Source organism: Orycteropus afer, unplaced genomic scaffold (genome assembly GCF_000298275.1).
Source record: "Orycteropus afer afer isolate SDZICR_OR568_19922 unplaced genomic scaffold, OryAfe1.0 scaffold00074, whole genome shotgun sequence".
Classification (NCBI taxonomy): domain Eukaryota; kingdom Metazoa; phylum Chordata; class Mammalia; order Tubulidentata; family Orycteropodidae; genus Orycteropus; species Orycteropus afer.
The window spans coordinates 8,227,401-8,246,244 of NW_006921661.1; positions in this window are offsets into that span (position 1 = coordinate 8,227,401).

The following is an 18,844-nucleotide window of genomic DNA, read 5'->3' on the forward strand; positions in this document are numbered from 1 at the left end:
AGGGTGATTTTTAGGTTAATTCTTAAGTCCTACCACCACAGGAATCTGCGAGAGCACTGTCTCTTTAAATATCCAAAATAGTCAAGCCACTTTTTAAACCTACAAAATGGCAGTGTCCTCCAGACCGGCAAAAGTCCACAGCTCAGCCCACCTTTCTCTTCACCTTCTCCGTTTGTTCCCCAGCCACCATGCGCAGTCCTCCGTGCAGTCCCTGGCTAGCAGGGCGATTTTTAGGTTAATTCTTAAGTCCTCCCACCACTTGGGAATCTCCAAGGGTCTGTGCCATCAGGATTGCTCAGGATCGCTGCCACACCGCAGCTCCATATGTCTCCTTTTTCGGTATTTTCACACCAGTTCTTCTGCTAGCTGGGGTTTTGTTCACTTCTATATCCTTCTCTTCAAGGCTCAGGGGTAAAGGATTATCTTCTGTGTCTGTGTTAATTGGTTTCCCTTTTCTTTGTTGAAGAGCATCTGTGCAGTCTTTCTGCCTAGTCCGCCATCTTGCCAGAACCCTCTCCCCTCAATATTTCTTATATTGGCTGATACTAAATCTGCGTGTGGAAAACTGCAGAGTGCTTGACATAGCAAATATGAGTAGCTGATGCTGAGGCAATAAAATTACCATAAAACTGCTTTCCTAATGCTAGGTCACCAGCCATGTCCATTGTTTTTCCTTTTGATGAACTAGGGATAGCTCTTTTGTTAGAATTACATGTATCTATACTCTTCATTCATCTAATTCTACATCATCTAAACTCTTCAGTTTAAAAATCAATTGTTGATCTCTGCTAAAACACCTCTGTCATAAGAGAGTAAAGTCAAAGGATCTGAATGCAGGCTATTGGTCCACTATTATGATTTTTTCTCCTTTTAGCGGAAAAGATTCCTTTGTTTTTAAGCTTTACTTTCAACTTCCCCCAGAATTCCTTTCTTGCCACTTTTGTTGAATTCTGTTAGTTCCTGTTGAGTTGATTTAGACTCATGGCATCTTCGTGTATACAGAGTAGAACTGCTCCATAGGATTCTCAAGCAGATTGCCAGGCCTGTTTTCCAAAGTGCCTTTTGGTGGGTTTGAACTGCTAGTTGAGCACTTAACTGTTTGTGTCATCCAGGAACTCCGTTTTGAACTCCAGTGTTCATAGATTTTCTGTGCCCTAGATAGTCCTTTGGATCACTTCAGCAAGTGATTTTATCACTCATCTCTCATGTATGAGAATTTTATTGTCAGTGAGGAATCTCATTATCTAGTGTTGGGAATTCATTCTTTGCCCTTATATACCAACTCCAAGATTTAAACCCAGGGTGAAAGCCTCAGAATGAGTCAGTGGTTTACCTCAACTACTAGGTTATCACCGTTCCCATTGTTACTACTATTAAAGCATTTTTGTCCACAGACATTAGCTGGAAGATCCTTGGGTTTTGTTTGCTTTTGGCTATTACATCCATGGTTGTTTTATTCACTAATCTCCTAGTTTTTAAGAGCAGTTATTTCCCCCTATTGCCCCCAGAGCAGATATGAGCAAAAATGAGCAGAATTTTATTTTTATCTCCTGTCATCCCTGGGCTCAGTGGAGAAGGGGGAGGGGCTTAGCCTCATCAGGTACCCATGAGCAGAGGGTAGATAGGTGTAGGTGATCTCTCAGCTCTCTTGTCCCTGAGGAATAATCCTTTTAGAGAGTTACACAGTTGTTGCAACAATATTACCCACAGCAGTACAGGGTACATGTCCTGTTAGTCAGACTGCTCTGGAAAGAGGGTCAAAGGGCTCCTTCTTTGATTGGTCTAACTAGATATGATTGTGGCTCTTAATAAGAGTAATCAATATTCATAGGCTAAGTTACACATGTAAAAGAAACCACCCATTCTTTTAAGTTATAAGACTAAAATTAGTCTTACTATTAAAATAATGACACATAAAATTACTGAAACTACTGCACCATAATAAAATTTTATCAGTTCATCTATTACTTGGAATACTAGTTTCAGCCAGTGTTAAGAGACAGTCTACTACGCCAAAGGAAGAAAGCCTTGCTATAAGGTATGTGGTGGTTAAGTTTGTGGGTCAAGGTCGCTAGGCCTGGTTGAGTGGCTGGGCAGCTGGATGTAGTATTCCCCATGGTGAGACTGGTAATCAGCGCCATGGTGGAATCTCCTGTGAGCAGCTGAGTAGTTTGCCTTTGGGTGTGTGGTCTGCTGCCCATATATAAGAAACAACTTTGGGAATGGTCTCTAGCCTATGGCACGCTTGGACCCTGCATATTGCCGTTGGGTTGTTCAGCAGCCTTCTATGCTCTGCTGACCTTGGAACTTTCAATGGACTTGAATTAAAGGCCTGCAGTGTGGTTTGGTAACATTGGGACTGTGCCATTTTATTTGTAAACGTTGGGCTTGTTAGCCTCAGCAGCCAGTGGCTGCCTAAGTGAAGAGATGCCTCTAGCTTCAGTGGGCCGGAAGCAGGAGGCAGAGCTGAAGCCCAAGGTCAAGGGGCTTTCATAACCCCTAGAGCTTGGCACTTTGAACTTGGACTTCTAGCTTCCCTAACTGTAAGAGAATAAACTCCTGTTTGTTCAAGCCATCTGATTTGTGGTATATTCTTGTCAGAGTGGCACTAGGTAACCAGAACAAGGTAGTACTTGTTGGGAGGTCCCAGGCCACATGAGGGGGTTTCTTTTCTTTTTTCAAATTTTGATTTGGGTGAAAATTTACAGAGCAAATTCACTTTCCACACAGCAGCTCACGTATACTTTGTCTCATGACATTGATTACAATTTCCCACAATGCAACAGCTCCCCTCCCACTTCCTCCCCATAGTTATCTCTTCCCTGTGTCCTTCCCTCCTGCCCCCTGAGCTGTTTCCCTGTGCATACACAGCCCTTCTATTCTCCCATGATTGTTCTCTCCAAGGAGTGTATCTACGTAATGTAAATGTTCATGAGGGGGTTTCTTGAGAGCTATTATCAGTAAAGATTATTTCAGTTATCTTTGGGTTCTCTGACAGATGTTTGACAGTAGTATGAAATAATGTGTAAATCCATTTCTTCTTTTTCATGGATTTGACACCTGAAAGAGAGGACAAAACTGGTAGGGTATGCAGAAAGCCATATTGATGTTCTGAATTCTATAAAAGGAATAAGCTGCTTTTTAGACAAGGCATCCTTTGGTGACAGGCTTGATCATCCTCCCTATTTAAGGATTATGATTTCAGTGAAACATTTTGAGATAACTGCTAAAGAAACTAGGTCAAACAGTAATACCAGGTATGATTTATGAAATACACCATTAATGAAGCAATGAAAAAGTCACTTCTGTCTTTCTGTGTCCTGAAATTCTGAAGAGGTTAATTACAGGATGGCCTTCAAACCATATGTTCCTTTGTCTTGGAAACATTCCCATTTTTGCATGATGTGCTTGTAACTACATCTAGTTCTACATTATTCAGATCAGCATTTATTACTTGAGTTCTTTTGTTTTATATCTGAAGTTATTTAAAACTGACTTTATAATAATATTTAAATTATAATTTTAAGAGGTGAATCTGCTGATAAGCCACACTCACTGACCTATGGTTAACCCAACATTATTACTTCAAAAATCTATGCTCTGATCCTTGTACCATTCTTGCCTTTGTTCACTCTGTTCCAGCCACACTCATTTCTTAGTTCCTCTGATTGCTTGCCAAGTTCTTTTCTGCTTCAGTACCTTTGCTCCTACTGTTTCTTTTTCTTCAAGTGTTTCCCTGCCCTTTCCTCCAATACGGCTAACTCCTCCTTTGTTACAGCTTATTTAAATGTCATGGCCTTGGAGTGTCCTTTCTTGACTTGTCATTCTCCAGCAAGTCTCTGAGGTTTTTTTTTTTTTTTTTCCTGTGAGATTCTCTTAAAAGTTGCACTTATAGGATCTAGTAGTCTGTTCCACATGCCTTTCATCTCTTTTTTCGTTTACAGTGTAAACTCTGTGAGGCTGGGGCAGCAGCTGAGTGGTTCATTATTGCATTTCAGTGGCTAACACAATGTCTGGAGCCTGGCACGCAATAGGAACTCTTAACAAATGTTTGTTGAAAGTCTAAATGTAGGAAGGAACATCTTTAACATTTTTTTCCCCATAGATGCTTTCTCGGGAGCATCCCAACAGAACCAGGCAAAAGCTGCATGCCGTTTTTGATGTAGCTTCAGAAGTTACGCAGCATCACTTCTGCTACATTCTTTCTGTTGGTTAGAAGTATATCATAAGAGCAGCCTAGACCAGATTCAAGGGGAGGAGAATTAGGCTCTACTACTTACTGGGGCTGTGCAAGATCAAATTGTAGAAGAGCATGTAGGATGGAAGATACTGTGACCATCTTTGGAAAATACAATCTATCTCAAAAGATTATTCCTAGCTGGGTACGTATTGGATATCATCTCCCAGGGAAAGAAAGGGCTGCAACTCTATTACAGAGATGTATGCTATTTGTGAAGGAGCTCTGGTGGCACAGTGCCTAAGGCATTTGTCTGCTAACCAGAAGGTTGGTGGTTTAAACCCACTAACCAGTCTGTGGATGGGAGATGGGAAGATCTGTTTCTGTAAAGATTTACTGCCTTGGAAACGCAGTGGGGGTCGCTGTGACTCAGAATTGACTTGATGGCAGAGGGTTTTTTTTTTTTTTTTAAATACTATTTTTGTGTAGAGAGTACAAGCAGGGAGGGATTCACGTCCTGGTTCTGTCACTAATAATAAAGAAAACCTATCAAAGTTTAAGAGATTACTCCATTCACTCAGACGTCCAGTGAATATATTTGAGTACCTATTAGGTGTCAAGACTCATGTAAGGCACTGGGAATGCAATAGCAAATCGGCGAGCCTTTATTCCTGCCTCCCAAAAAACCTGAGTCACCTACCACAGAGTCAGTTCCAACTCATCGCAACCCCCATTGGGTTTTCAAGGGTGTAAATCTTTATGTAAGTTGAGACTGACTATGCCACCAGAGCTCTTTCCTAAACCCCACCCACAGTCCTTTTGATATAGGCATTTGCTTTTGAGTTGTGACCTATCCTGAAAGGAATGGTTCCCAGTCTCTACTTTTGTAAGCTATCCTAATACGAATGGCTTAACTTTGAAAAGCTACACTATCTACCTTCATATTAAAAAAAAAAACAAAAAACAAAAAAACACTCAAAGTCATGTTGTTGTTGGCGGTTCAAACCCACCAGCCACTCCTCAGAAGGAAGGTTGGGCAATCTACTTCCGTAGTAATACTGCCTCGGAAACCCAAGGAGGTGTCGATTCTGACTTGATGGCATATAACAACAAGCAGAGACCAAGATCGTGAGGTGTAGTATGTACTTCTGAGTTGTTTTTTTTCCCTCACTCCCTACAGGGTTTAGAAATATTTATTTCCACATTCTAGGTAGGAGTGTAGATTCAGAGAACTAATGGGCAAGCACAATCCATCATGATATGTGTAAGGTTCACCCTCTTAATTACACAGTGTTCTTTAATTGTTAATAATATAGCACCAATTTCTGATGGACTTAGAAATCTATGAATTAGCCTAGTAAAAAGAGCAATGTTGTTGTTGTTATGTGCCATCGAGTCGGACCCGACTCATAGTGACCCCCTCCTTGGGTTGCCAAGGCAGTATCACTATGGAAGTAGATTGCCCAACCTTCCTTCCAAGGAGTGGCTGGTGGATTTGAACCGCCAGCCTTCTGGTTAGCAGTCAGGTGCCTTAGGCACTATGCTACCAGAGCTCCCAAAAAGAGCAATAGCCTCTAGCAGTCAGGTAACCTGGGTTTGCGACTAGCTGCTTGAGGTGGGGGTGGGTGCGTAGGTGGGAGTAAAGATGGGAGGATATTATTTACTGCTCAGTTTCTTTAAAAAAAAAAAAGTGAACTCTGACCTTGAAGGTGCCTTGCAGCTATAAATTTTGTGTGACTCCATAATGTTGCCTACTTTAAGTTCCTGAAGCAATCTGTATTTTTTTTTTCTTAGTAATTTATCAGCATACTTAAATTATCTTTTCCATACTTGTCTTCCCCACTAGACAGTAAAGTCTGTTAGGTCAGGAGTCATGTCTGCTTTGTTCATTATTGCTTCTCACAGTGCCAGGCACATAGTAGGCACTTGTTGGATGAATGAATAAAGGATTTTCTATCATTTATTCAGAGAAAACTTGAAGTACGAGAGGCCCATTGATTTATTTATAGACTCACCAGGCAATGCCCTAGGCATTGACATAAAGGTGAATTGTCCATGACCTCTGCCCCAGAGGTACTCAAAAGTCTATTAGGGGAGACGGACATGAAAATATAATAGAAGCCTAGAGAAGGGGGTGAAAAATCTATATTTAAAAGTAAAACTTAATTGAGTTTAGAGTTTGGAACATTTATTGGAAATGTAATGATGTTCAATTCCAGCAAAAATTTAAAAATTAAAGATTACTTAAGCCTATTCTTTCATAAGGAGCTCTGGTAGTGTAGTGCCTAAGGCACTTGACTGCTAACCAGAAGGCTGGTGGTTCAAACCCACCAGGTACTCCTCAGAAGGAAGGTTGGGCAATCGACTTCTGTAGTGATACTGTTTTGGAAACCCAAGAAGGGGTCACTATGAGTCGGGTCCAACTTGATGGCAAATAACAGCAACAACAGCATTCTTTCATGGCATAGAAATGGTAAGATGTATTCACAGGGTTATTAATTTTATTTTTATAAATTTTTATTGTGATTTGGGTGAAATTTTACAAAGCAGATTCATTTTACATTCAATAGTCAATATACATATTTAGTTTTGTGATACTGGTTACATTACTCATAGTGTAATGTCTTACCTACCACTTCTTCCTTGGGGTTACCCTTTCCCTATGTCCTTCTTGCCTACGCATTCCTGCCTCCCTACATTTCTCCTTGTGCAAATGCTGCCCTTTTGATCTCCCATGGCTGATTGTTCTAAGGAGTACATCTCCCTGGTGCAGGTGTTCAGCTCATAGGCCTGTCTTTTGTCTGGCTGAGAGTTAAGCCTCTGGGGTAAGATCATTTCCAGGCTGGAAGGGTGATTCGGGGTCATAGTCTTGGGGGTTTCACCAGTCTCTATCAGACTAGTAAGCCTGGCCTTTTTTAGGATTTTGGGTTTTGTTCCACGTTTTTCTCCCACTCTACAGGATTTCCAATTTTGATCCCTTTCCAGGTGGTTGGCATTGGTAGCTGGGCACCATCTAGCTCTTCTGGTGTCTGGGTCATACAGATTGAAGTTCTCATGGTCTATTAGTCCTTTGGACTGTTTCTATGTGTCTTTGACTTTCTTCACTCTTCTTGGCTTCAGGCAAAGAGAGACTAGTAGTTGCCACTTAGATGGCCACTCACAAGCTTTTAAGACCCCAGTCACTACTCACCGAAGTAAGATGTAGAACAATATTTTTGTATACCATGTTGTACCAATTGAGCTTAATGTCTGTCCCTCGTGACCATGGTCCCCAGCCCGCAGGTTTGTTCGTGGCTAAGAAGTTATCCTATCTTTAACTCTTGTTATTAAACTGCATATGGACATTTTTATGGCACATACAAATACATATGTAGGAATATTGTCTGCCCAAACTATGTATGTAAGGATATTAATTTTAGATTTGTTACTATCAGTCTCTTAACATCTTTTAAATGCTTTATCAGGCACTTTCTCAACCATTTATCTCATTTAACTCTTTCAAAAATCCAGTAAAGTCAGTGGTATTAGTCCCCACTTTACCAATGAAGAAATTGAGATCCGGGAAGTTAGATAACATTTTTGAAGTAACAGCTGGTAAAGGACAGAGACAGAACTTCATTAAGGTATTTAAACAAGATCAGAGCTCTTTGTATTGTGTTATAGACTCATTTTACAGAGCTCTGAAATAGTTCCCTAAAAGGTAAGAAATCATGATGTTTTGGGAGAGTTTCCTGAGAAGATTCTAATTCTTAAGACTAAACTAAAATGCCACTTCTTTCGTGTTGCCTTTCCTGTAAGAAGTGATTTCTTCAGCCTACTTTCTTCTGTAGCACTTTTATTTATATATTCTTTTCTCATTTTCCCCTTTTTCCTTATAGCTGTGTGTGCACTGATTTTATCATCACTCTTACTTACAAATTTCTTTTTTGCTTTTTTTTTTTTTTTTTAGGATTTGGGTGAAGATTTACAGAGTAAATTCACTTTTCATACAGCAGTTCACATATACTTTGTCTCATGTCATTGACCAAAATTTACAATGCAGCAGATCCCCTCCCACTTCCTCCCCATAGTTACCTCCTCCCAGTGTCCATCCCTTCATACTCTTCGAGAGGGCCATATTCTGCCAACCCTGTATATGATCTTGGATACACTCTCCATTTAGACATACATAATTGTTTAGCTTGTTCACCCATCTATCCGTCCCTATACCCATATTTGCTTTCATTAACAACTCAGTATTGTATTTACAAAGGGGTTCATATTTGTTGTTTGTACTGCCCATGTAACTCTCTATGTCTTTCTCATCCTCAATGCTGCCATATTGGTCACTCACATTTGGTACATTGCCCTTCTCTTCACCCAAATCAATATTTATCTCTATCTATCTAACAGCATTCCCTCCCCTTCCCTCCCACCTCTGGTAACCAACAAAGAAAATGTCCTCCAATATATAAACATTTCCTTAACTTTTACAATAATGGACTAATACAATATTTGTCCTTTACTTACAAATTTCTTGAGAGCAGGACAGCTGTCTTGATCAATCAGCACATATTCATCAAGCCTCTATGTTAGCTCATGGGATTTTGTAATTTATACTGTGAGTGGTTATGTTTTTCATACCTTTAGTAGAATTTCATTTGTTTTTTAAGTAGATTGGAAATAGTACTTTTTCTTTTCCTACTGTTGTTAATTTTTTGTTTACTACATTAAATCACAGAAGCTCTGGTGGCATAGTGCCTAAGGCATTTGACTGTTAACCAGAAGGCTGGTGGTTCAAACCCACCAGAGCCCCTCCTTGGAAGGAAAGTTGGGCAATCTACTTCCTTAGTGATACTGCCTCGGAAGCCCAAAGAGGGGTCATAATGAGTCGGATCTGACTCCAAGGCAGTGAGAAGACACTAAGTCATACATTGTTCCTGTGCTTAAGCTCTCACTAATGAGTTGCTTGTTTACATCAATTAAATGCCTTTTAAGTTTTCTTCCCCAGATTACGTGCTGCATTCACTGGTTTTCCCAAGGGTTAGATAGTTGTCTCATTGGTTACAAGAACTGATGTTGTATTATGCCTTCCTGGAGTGAATGTCTTAATGAAGGAATTTAAGTGAAGTAATTGGCCAGAGGGAGCTATTTTGGGGCAGAGTAAATTATAGAACTTCTTCATCACACCTGGTGGGTCTGGTGGGGAACTGCTGATGTTAAATATGTTTTCCTTCCTTGGCTTTAAAAGGACACTATTAGAGTACTCCTTCCATCTGCCATAGGTAGGTGTAGATTAAAGCGTTGGATGCTTGCATTAATCTTTCTTTGATAAGGATCTTTACCTTATAGGACCCTTGTAAAGATCACATGTAGTGGTGGACAGGAGGTCATTTTGGACATATAAAGTGCTATGCAGACAGGAGTATTTTTTGTTTGTTTGTTTTCAGAAAAATGAGTAACTGCTCCTTTGCTCCTCCACTACTGTAGAGTTAAGTGCTCCACAGTTTTATACTATAAGTGCCTTGATGTCAAGAAATAAATTAATAAATGAGCTTACAGTTTTTCAGTTCAATTCAATTAAACATTATTAAAAACCTTCAACTCTAGGCCTTATCTCCCCTCCCCCATATTTTAGTAAGTAAGTAATAATAACTGGATAGCACTAGAGTTTAAGTTCTTTGAGGGCAGTATAGAATAGTGGTTAAAAACACAGATTTTAAGGGTCAGAATTCTGAGCCTGACACTTTCATGACTTTGTGCTTTATTGAGATGTGATTTGTATACCATGAAATTCATCCTGTTGTAGTATACAATTCAGCGGGTTTTTAGTATATTCACGGAGTTGTGCAACCATCACCTCTATCTAATTTTATAACATTTTCGTTGTAACCAAAAGAAATTCTGTACCTATTAGCAATTACTTCTCATTTTCCATTGCCCCCAGCCCTTGGCAACAATTAATCTACTTTCTTTCTCTATGGATTTGCCTGTTCTGGACTTGGGCAAGTTATTTAACCTCTCTGTGCCTCAGTTTTCTCATCAATGAAATGAGGGTAATAACTACTTCATCAGGTTTTTATGAGGATTAAATGAGTCAATTTATGAGGTTTAGAATTGTGCCTGAGCTGGAGTAAATGCTGTGTTATTATTATCTTCAACATTATCATGAGCATTACCTTCTTCCCCTCTGTAGCACTGAGCATAAGATTGGATACATGGTAGGCACATTCATCCAAGCCCCTACTTGTGTCAGGCATTATTTAGGGTATTTCAAAGATAGATTAAGCTATTCCTCCTGCTCTGGTAGCATAATGCCTAAGGCACTTGAATGCCTAAGGCACTTGACTGCTAACCAGAAGGCTGGCGGCTCAAACCCACAGCCACTCCTCGGAAGGAAGATGGGGCCATCTACTTTCGTAGTGATACTGCCTCAGAAACCCAAGGAGGGGTCGCCATGAGTCGGGTCTGACTCAGTGGCACTAAGAACAACAACAACAACAACAACCTGCTTTTAAGCTGGTCACAGTCTCATCATGGCAGAGATGGATATATAAGGAGAGAAGTACAATAAAGTGGGGGTTATTGCTTTACTATAAATAGTGTGATACAGGAGCAGGAAGGAAAAAGGAATTCGCACTGAGTAGCTGCTGTATAAGGAGCTCTGATGGTATAGTGGCTAAAGCATCGGCTGCTAACCAAAAGATTGGTGGTTCGAACCCACCAGCCACTCTGTGGGAGAAATGTGAGGCAATGTACTTCCATAAAGATTTACAGGCTTGGAAATCCTATGGGCTGTTCTACTCTGTCCTGTAGGACCACTATGAATCAGAATTGACTCCATGGCATTGGTTTTAGTTTTTAGCTGCTATGTGTTTATCAGTTATCTCATTTAATTCTTAGGATAACACTGTGAGGTGGAGATTCTTAGCCACATTATTATAGATGAGGAAACTAAGGCTAAGGGATGTTAAATAACTTGCCCAGTTTTAAACAGTCGTTAGCTGGGACTTGAATCTGAATCTGACCAACTGCAAAATATGTGCTTTTTCATTTCTGATGTTTAACAAAAATAATTTGCTGTTACTATCTCGGAAATTTGTAAATAAGTCGTACAAAGCTTTATTTTATTGGCTAAAAGAACTTTGAGAGATTCATTGCACGTTTTGAAAATTCAACTCTACCAGAGCCCTGCTGTCCTATTGCTCCCCTTTACCTACTTTGGTAAAAAAAAAAAAAACCTGAGGTGGCCTAAGATGTGGGCCTCAGATCTGGGCAGGATGGGCTCTGCCCCATTTGGCTTTGTCCATTGTCTGTGCTGCCAGGTTCCTGACTGGTACCTCTCCCTCTCTGGGCCTTGGTGTGAGAAGGGACCTTGGGACCTGAATAGAGGGTTTGTGCAGTGCTTCCTGAATGAGAAGTGTTCCTGTGATTAGCCATGACCTTCTAGCAGCAGAAGCATTCATCATCTGGCTGCAACTTTCCCATCCCCCATTCTTTCTTCTCCCCTCCCCCCTCAAGGTTCCATTTGGATCTGGCAGTCACAGAGCAGCTTCCATTGAATCCAGCGACTTGTTTCTGGTTACATTAGGCATTATCTGTACTCCCCTTCTGGCTTGCCGCATGAATGGACTAGTACTGTGGTTATTTTCCACAGGATATCAAAGCTGGGAAGGTCCTGAAAAATCACTGAGTTTAAACCCTGCTCATTTTACAGAGGAGGAAAGCTGAGGTTCAATAAAGGGAAAGTACTTTACCCAAATCCCAGAGATTTCTGTGGCCAAGGTGATACCAGGACCCAATGCCTTGACTCCAGGCCATTTTTTTCCCATCAGGCTCTGCTATCTCCTGTTTGCCCATAAAAATCATAAGATTTTAGAGGGAACAGATCATGTTTTACATACCTTTATATCCCTTAGAGAGCCTTGGTTATTAAGTATCACTTATCAGAATTGTTTAATCAGTAGTAGTTATTTGGTTTTACATATGAAGGATGTGTTGCCTAGTTGAAGGAGCTAGGCAGATTTAAGTGGGAGTCTTGGTGAGGGGTTCCAGTTCAGGTCTTCTGAGCCCAGATTGTCCAGTCTCATTCTAGTACACTGTAACTGGATTAGTATGATTTGAATGGGGAGAAAACAGACAAAGCAAAGCTCCAGAGGCAGTGAGTATGGGCTGTACCTGGAGAGAAGCAAGTAGACCGATGTGGTCAGAACAGACTGAAGGAAGTAAGGCTGGGGTGAGGAGGATGGGGGCAGGGCAGTGGGAGATGCTAGGAAAAAAGGTGAAAAGGGTTCAGAGTCAAAGAGGAGAGATCATTTTGATGTGGACTTTTAGAGAAAGCCTCCTGGAGATGGAAGTCTTGAGCTAGGCCTGAAAGATAGTTAGATTTTGAATTTACAGAAATGACATAGGTTTGTGGAACAAAGTGAGCACATATTTCTCTTCCTCTTTAAACAATGTTGGAAAACCAAGCACCTGTCCAGTTTGGCTAGAACATTGTCAAAGGGTGAGGAGTGCTTTAGAGGTTGAGAGTAGGTTTTAAAGAATTTAGAATTCTAGATTTGAGGAGTTAATTTTTATTTCCGTTAATATCACTGTAGATGTTCTCCTTCCTCAAAGATGGGTTGTGTCCTGGACAGCAGTTGGCTAATGAACTCTCATTACACTTTACAAATTGAGGCTTTTTCGATACTTCACTTTGATGAGCTTTGATAAGGTTTGACTATTCTTGAGCAGCCTCAAAGGTCCATGACATGTCATAATTTTTCATTTTCTTGAGGTGAGCAGCTGAAAAGTACTTGATGAGGCAGTGGTGGAAGGATGTTACTTACCTAAGGAATGCCTCCTACCCAACCAACCAGCTAGCATCTGTTTTACAGTTAATGCTATTTGTAAGTTTGAGGATTCTTACCCTCTCTGGGGATTTGTTTATACTGATAAGGTTCTTAATATATTTCCTTCCTACACATTTCATACTCAAGTCCACAGTCAGCCTAGTCCTGGGTTCTAATCCTGGCTTTGCCCTTTGACCTGCCTGTGTGACCATGGATAAGCCTTTTGTGTTCTCTGGTCCTTAGTTCCATTATGACAACAATGAAAAAGGCTCTTCTAGTTGGTATTTTGGGGTTCTGTGTATATGGGACACAGACCAGCCTTTTCTTTTAACATTCTTCATGTGCATAGACCATAATGGATTTAAACATGATTATACCAGTGACTGCACGCATTTTGGTTTGTTCAGCACATGTGCCTGAAACTGTTTCCATCGGTGATTATGCTGCATTGGCTTTTGAGTAGTTTTCTTGTCTTCTTTTTTCTGTCCTCAGCTGCCTTCATGTTCTAAGGGTACCTTATGTCATTCTGTATAACAAGCCACAGACCCAGGGACACCACTGTGTTCTAGTAGCATCAGAAAAACAAAACACCACAATCAGCTGCTTCAATTTCAGTTGGCCTTCCTGGAATCTACAGTTCGTCAATCCCTGCATGGGCAGCCATGGGAAAAGCCTGTCCTGAAGGGCAAGAAGAAGGCAGCTTGGCTTTTTGTCCCAACTTGGTAGAAAAACCTCAAGCCTCATCTTTCTTGTCAGTTACAGATACACAGCTTGCATTTCCATTCCTGCCTTTACTGCAGTATTAAAGATGTTTGCAAGGACGCCAGAAATGGCAAAGAGGGTGCCATAGGGAACTATATTTAAAGTTGTTTAAGATGTCTCTCTCTGAACATGTTTTTCTCATTTTTATTAATCTGCCTCATAGTTTTGGATGTGAGTGATGTTGTTGTTAGGTGCTGTTGAGTCGGCTCTGACTCACAGCGATCCTGTATACATCAGAAAGACACATGGCCCAGTCCTGTGCCATCCTCACAACCCTTGCTATACCTGAGCCCATTGTTGGAGTCACTGTGCCAATCCATCTTGTTGAGGGTCTTTCCCTTTTTCACGGATCCTCCACTTTACCAAGCATGATATTCTTCTCCAGAGAATGGTCCCTTCTGACAACATGACCAAAGTAGGTAAGTAGGTGAGTGATAGTAATAAGCATTTCAAACATTTTCATGGTACTTTAAACTTTAGAGCCTTTCCCCCTGTGTAACACATCTTCAAAAACAACCTAGAGATGATGATGATAATAGCTACTTTTTGTTGAACACTATGTGCCAGATACTGTGCTAAGTGTTTTACATGCATTATTTCAGTTAACTTTTTACCTCAGCCATAGAAGTGGTATTATCCCCATTTGAAACAGATGAAGAGACTGACAACCGAAGAAATTAAGAAACTAGCCCAAGATCACTCAGTTCATAAGTGGTGAAGCTATGATTTGAATCCAGCAGTGTGTGGCTCCAGAGGTGATTCTTTTAACCTCTGTATTTTAGTAACTGAGATACATACAGGCTGCTAATGCAAAGATCAGTGGTTCAAACCCACCAGCCGCTCTGTGAAAGAAAGACGGGGCAATCTACTTCTGTAAAGATTTACAGCCTTGAAAACTCAATGGGGGTTGCTGTGAGTCGGAGATGACTCAGTGGCAGTGAGTTTGGTTTGGAACATATGGGCATTGGATCTTCACTTATCACTGAGGCTTCTGAGAAGTTATAGCTTGCCAGTAATCACATGGCACATATATGATAGACATGTTTTGCTGTTGTTAGGTGCCACTGAATCGATTTTGACTCATAGTGACCCCATGTGACAGAATAGAATTGCCCTGTAGGATTTTAGGGAGCTCTGGTGGTGTAGTGCCTAAGGCATCTGACTGCTAACCAGAAGGCTGGAGGTTCAAACCCACCAGCCACTCCTTGGAAGGAATCTACTTCCGTAGAGATACCACCTTAGAGTCTAATTGATTCGACGGCAGTGAGTTTGTTTTTTAATAGGGTTTTAGGCTGTAATCTTTACAGGAACAGATTGCCAGGTCATTTTTCCTTGAAGCTGCTGAGTGGCTTTGGACTGCTAACCTTTCAGTGTGCATCTGAGCACTTAACCGTTGTGCCACTAGGGCTCCTTGTGGTCGATATAGGAATTGGATTTTGATCATTTGATTTAAAATCTCTCCCTGATAATTTTTTTTTCATTTTTTTAGCTGTCTTATTAAACTTTAATAAGATAAACCACCTCATATTCTTTCAGATTAGTCTTTGTATGAATTACAAGTAAATTATTAAAAAAAAGTCTTATTTGAGATGCAAGGAAAACTAAGATGTTGGATCTTTTCTCAAAGAACTAATGATTGGTTGTAAGGAAAACTCATGTTCATGACAATTAGAGATGCACTCACCAGATAGTGAGAAAAATACCCTAAAGGGGTAGGGTAGTATAGGCTATGAGTGATTTAAAGAAGGGAATGATCAGTATGAGCTATGATTTAATAGTGACAGTTTTGTTTGAAGGTTTAGAAATATAGCATAGATAATAAAAGATCCATAGCATTCTTAAGTGATTTTTTTCTTTTGTTTTGTTATTGTTTTTAAACTATATAAACTTGGAGCCAAGTTTTGGTTTTTAGTAGTACTGCAACTCTGAAATTTTTGTGTATATGAGTCAGAAAATGTTATATATGTGAGAAAAGCAACATATGTGAAACTTTTCATGAATTTATCTATTTGATATATTTGTGTAACCAATGCCTAGCTTACTGTTGTTACTCAATAAATGCTCAGTAAGTGAATTTTGGGTCTGAACCTAAAGGTTATGTGGGTACTGCTTGATTATGAGTTTGGTATGCTGTAAAGAACTGAAGAAATGACCTTTAAAAAATATCTAGTCTAGCTTCTACTTCTAACTGATAAGGGAACTGGGGCCTAGACAGGGGAAGTGCCTTTCTAATAAGTTTTAGAGGAAGACTAGAATCTACTGACTTCTTAACAGGTAATGTAAGGACATGGGCTATCGTTCCACCACAGTCCTTTATTTGTATATATTTTGTGTGCTGAGGTTAGATTAGGAAAGATTGAGTAGGTTGAACGTAACTTTTGATCATAGTTTCCCTACAGTGCACATTAGTCGAGCTTTTTCCTCAAAGGCCTGGCTGGAGACAGTAGCTTTTATTTCTGATGTATAATTTACCTCTCCTTCCTGGTGTTTGAGGCTTGTTTGTCTTGATAAATGCCTGTTTTCTATGCACAGCCTGTAGTTAACATGGAGGCCCTGGTGTGGAGTTACTTAGGAAATGGCTGGTGAGAGTACATATCAGAGTGCGTGGGGTGGGTTAATGGCCTGTGCCTTTAACAGTTTTAGTCCTTTTAACCCAGAGAATTTGTCTAGTTGCTGAATTTGTAAATCTCAGTGCCAGAAGGAGAAACTGACACAAAAAGGGCTTTGGTTCACTGTGGAAAGGCATGGAGGTTGTGTTAGGCTGGGTTCTCTAGAGAAGCAAAACCGGTAAAGCTTAGAGAGAGAGAGAGGGAGAAAGGGAGACAGAGGGCGGGAGAGAGAGCAATTTATCTTAAGAAAATGGCTCACACACTTATAGAAGCTGGCAAGTGCCAAGTTCTTGCATCAGATATCAAGCTGGAGGCTTTTCCTGACTCACGCAGCTGCAGGGGCTGACGAGCTCGAGGTTGGCAGGCAGTATTCTGACTGTTGACTCCAATGAATGACGACTCCAATATCACCAGGCCAAATGGTGGATTGTTCGCTCACAGACAGTTGTAGGCAGCACAGCAGGATCCCGATCCACAGAAGAGTGTCTCTTTTCCCAGGATGTCCATAAATATACTGGAAACAGACCACACCCCTAGGGAAACTCCCCTTCAACAGATTGGCTGCTCAAAACATATACATCTGATCTCATCAGGGGAATAACCCACATCACAACTGCTTAAACCATTCAGAATTGTGGTCCGGCCAAGTTGACACACAACTCCAACTATCACAGAGGTCAAACAGCATCTGGTACTGGAAAAGGGATTAGAGTTACACAGTCCTGGATTCAACTCCAGGCTCAGTCATATATTAGCCATGTGCTCTTAGACAGCTTCCTTAGTCCGAACCTCAGTTGTCCCATCTGTAAAACGGCGTTAGTAATATACCAGGTGCCTCACCAAAAGCAAACCAAAACCCCACTGGCGTGGAGTCGATTCTGACACATAGTGACCCTTTAGGACAGAGTAGAACTGACCCAAAGGGTTTCCAAGGCTATAAATCTTTACTGAAGCAGACTGCATCATCTCTCTCCCACGGGGTGGCTGGTGGGTTTGAACCACCGACCTTTGGGTTAGCAGTCTATGCTTTAGCTGCTACACCACCAGGGCTCCTAGGTACCTCACAGGGGGATTAAATTCTTCCTTAAATATCTGCATAGCTTTTTCCCTTCCCTCCTTCAGGTATCACTGTCTCAGTGAGACTTTTCTGGATTACCCTCTTAAAAACTGTCCTGGCAATCCCTATCCTTTTATCCTGCTTTATTTTTCTTTATACCGCTAATTGGACATATTTTTTGCTATTTATTAATTGTTTTGCTCCCTATTCATAACAAAAACAACAACAAAATATACCAATAACAGTAACAATTTTACGTATCAGGTACTATTCTAAGTACTTTATATGTACTAACTAATTTAATCTTTACAAAATCAAAATCCACTGCCATTGAGTCAATTCTGACTCCTCATGACTCTATGGGACAGAGTAGAACTGCCCCTTAGGGTTTATAAGGCTATAAATGTTTAGGAAACCAGACTGCCTTAACTGTCTCCTGCAGAGCAGTTGGTAGATTAGAACCGTTAGCCTTTTGGTTAGCAGCCAAGTGCTTAAACCACTGTGCCACCAGAGGTCCTCATTTAATCCTTGTAGAAACTTTATTAGGCAGTACTGTTATTATCCCCATTTTACAAGTAAGAAATTGAGGCATGGAGAAATTATTTTCAAAGAACACGTAGGTGATTAGCAGTGGAGCTGTAATCTGAACCTAAGCTCTCTGGCCTCCAGTCTTAACCACTATTGGCCCATTAGGACATGAACTTCTTGAGGGCAGGGATGTTTGTTTTGTTCACTGCTATATCCCCAGTACCTTCTGTCACATAATAAGCTATACCAAAAATACAAACCAGACTCACTGCCGTCAAGTCGGATCCAACTCATAGCGACCCCTCCTTGGGTTTCCAAGGCGATATCACTATGGAAGTAGATTGCCCAACCTGGTAGCCACATTTTAAGTGCTCAGTAGTCATCTGTAGCTAATTGCTATTTTTTGGATAGCACAGATATAGAACATGTTATTTGTACCATAGTAGAAAGTTCAGTTGGATAGTGCTGCTGTGGTCCCAGCTGGGGGACCCAGAGTAAGGTCCAAGAAGGAGCAAATGGTAAGAATGGAGAGATAGGGTTTGGGTCATGGAAGGCTTTGGATGCCAAAGTAAAGTTTGAGCTTTATTTTGAAGCCAGCAATTTCTGAATTTGTCCATGTTCTTGGGGGATGTAATTTAAAATTCAGGTCCCCAGATGGTCTAATTTAATAGTTTTAGTGTGGGGCCTAACAGTCTAAATAAATACGTGCCCTATGGTCATTCTGATAGGGAATAGTGGTTAAGTGGGCCTGCTGTCATGGAGAGGGAGGAGACCTAGATCATTTAAACTGCATTTTTTCTTGATTGGGTTATTCTTTTTTTTTTATTAGGATTTGGGTGAAGATTTACAGAGTAAATTCACTTTTCATACAGCAGTTCACATATACTTTGTCTCATGT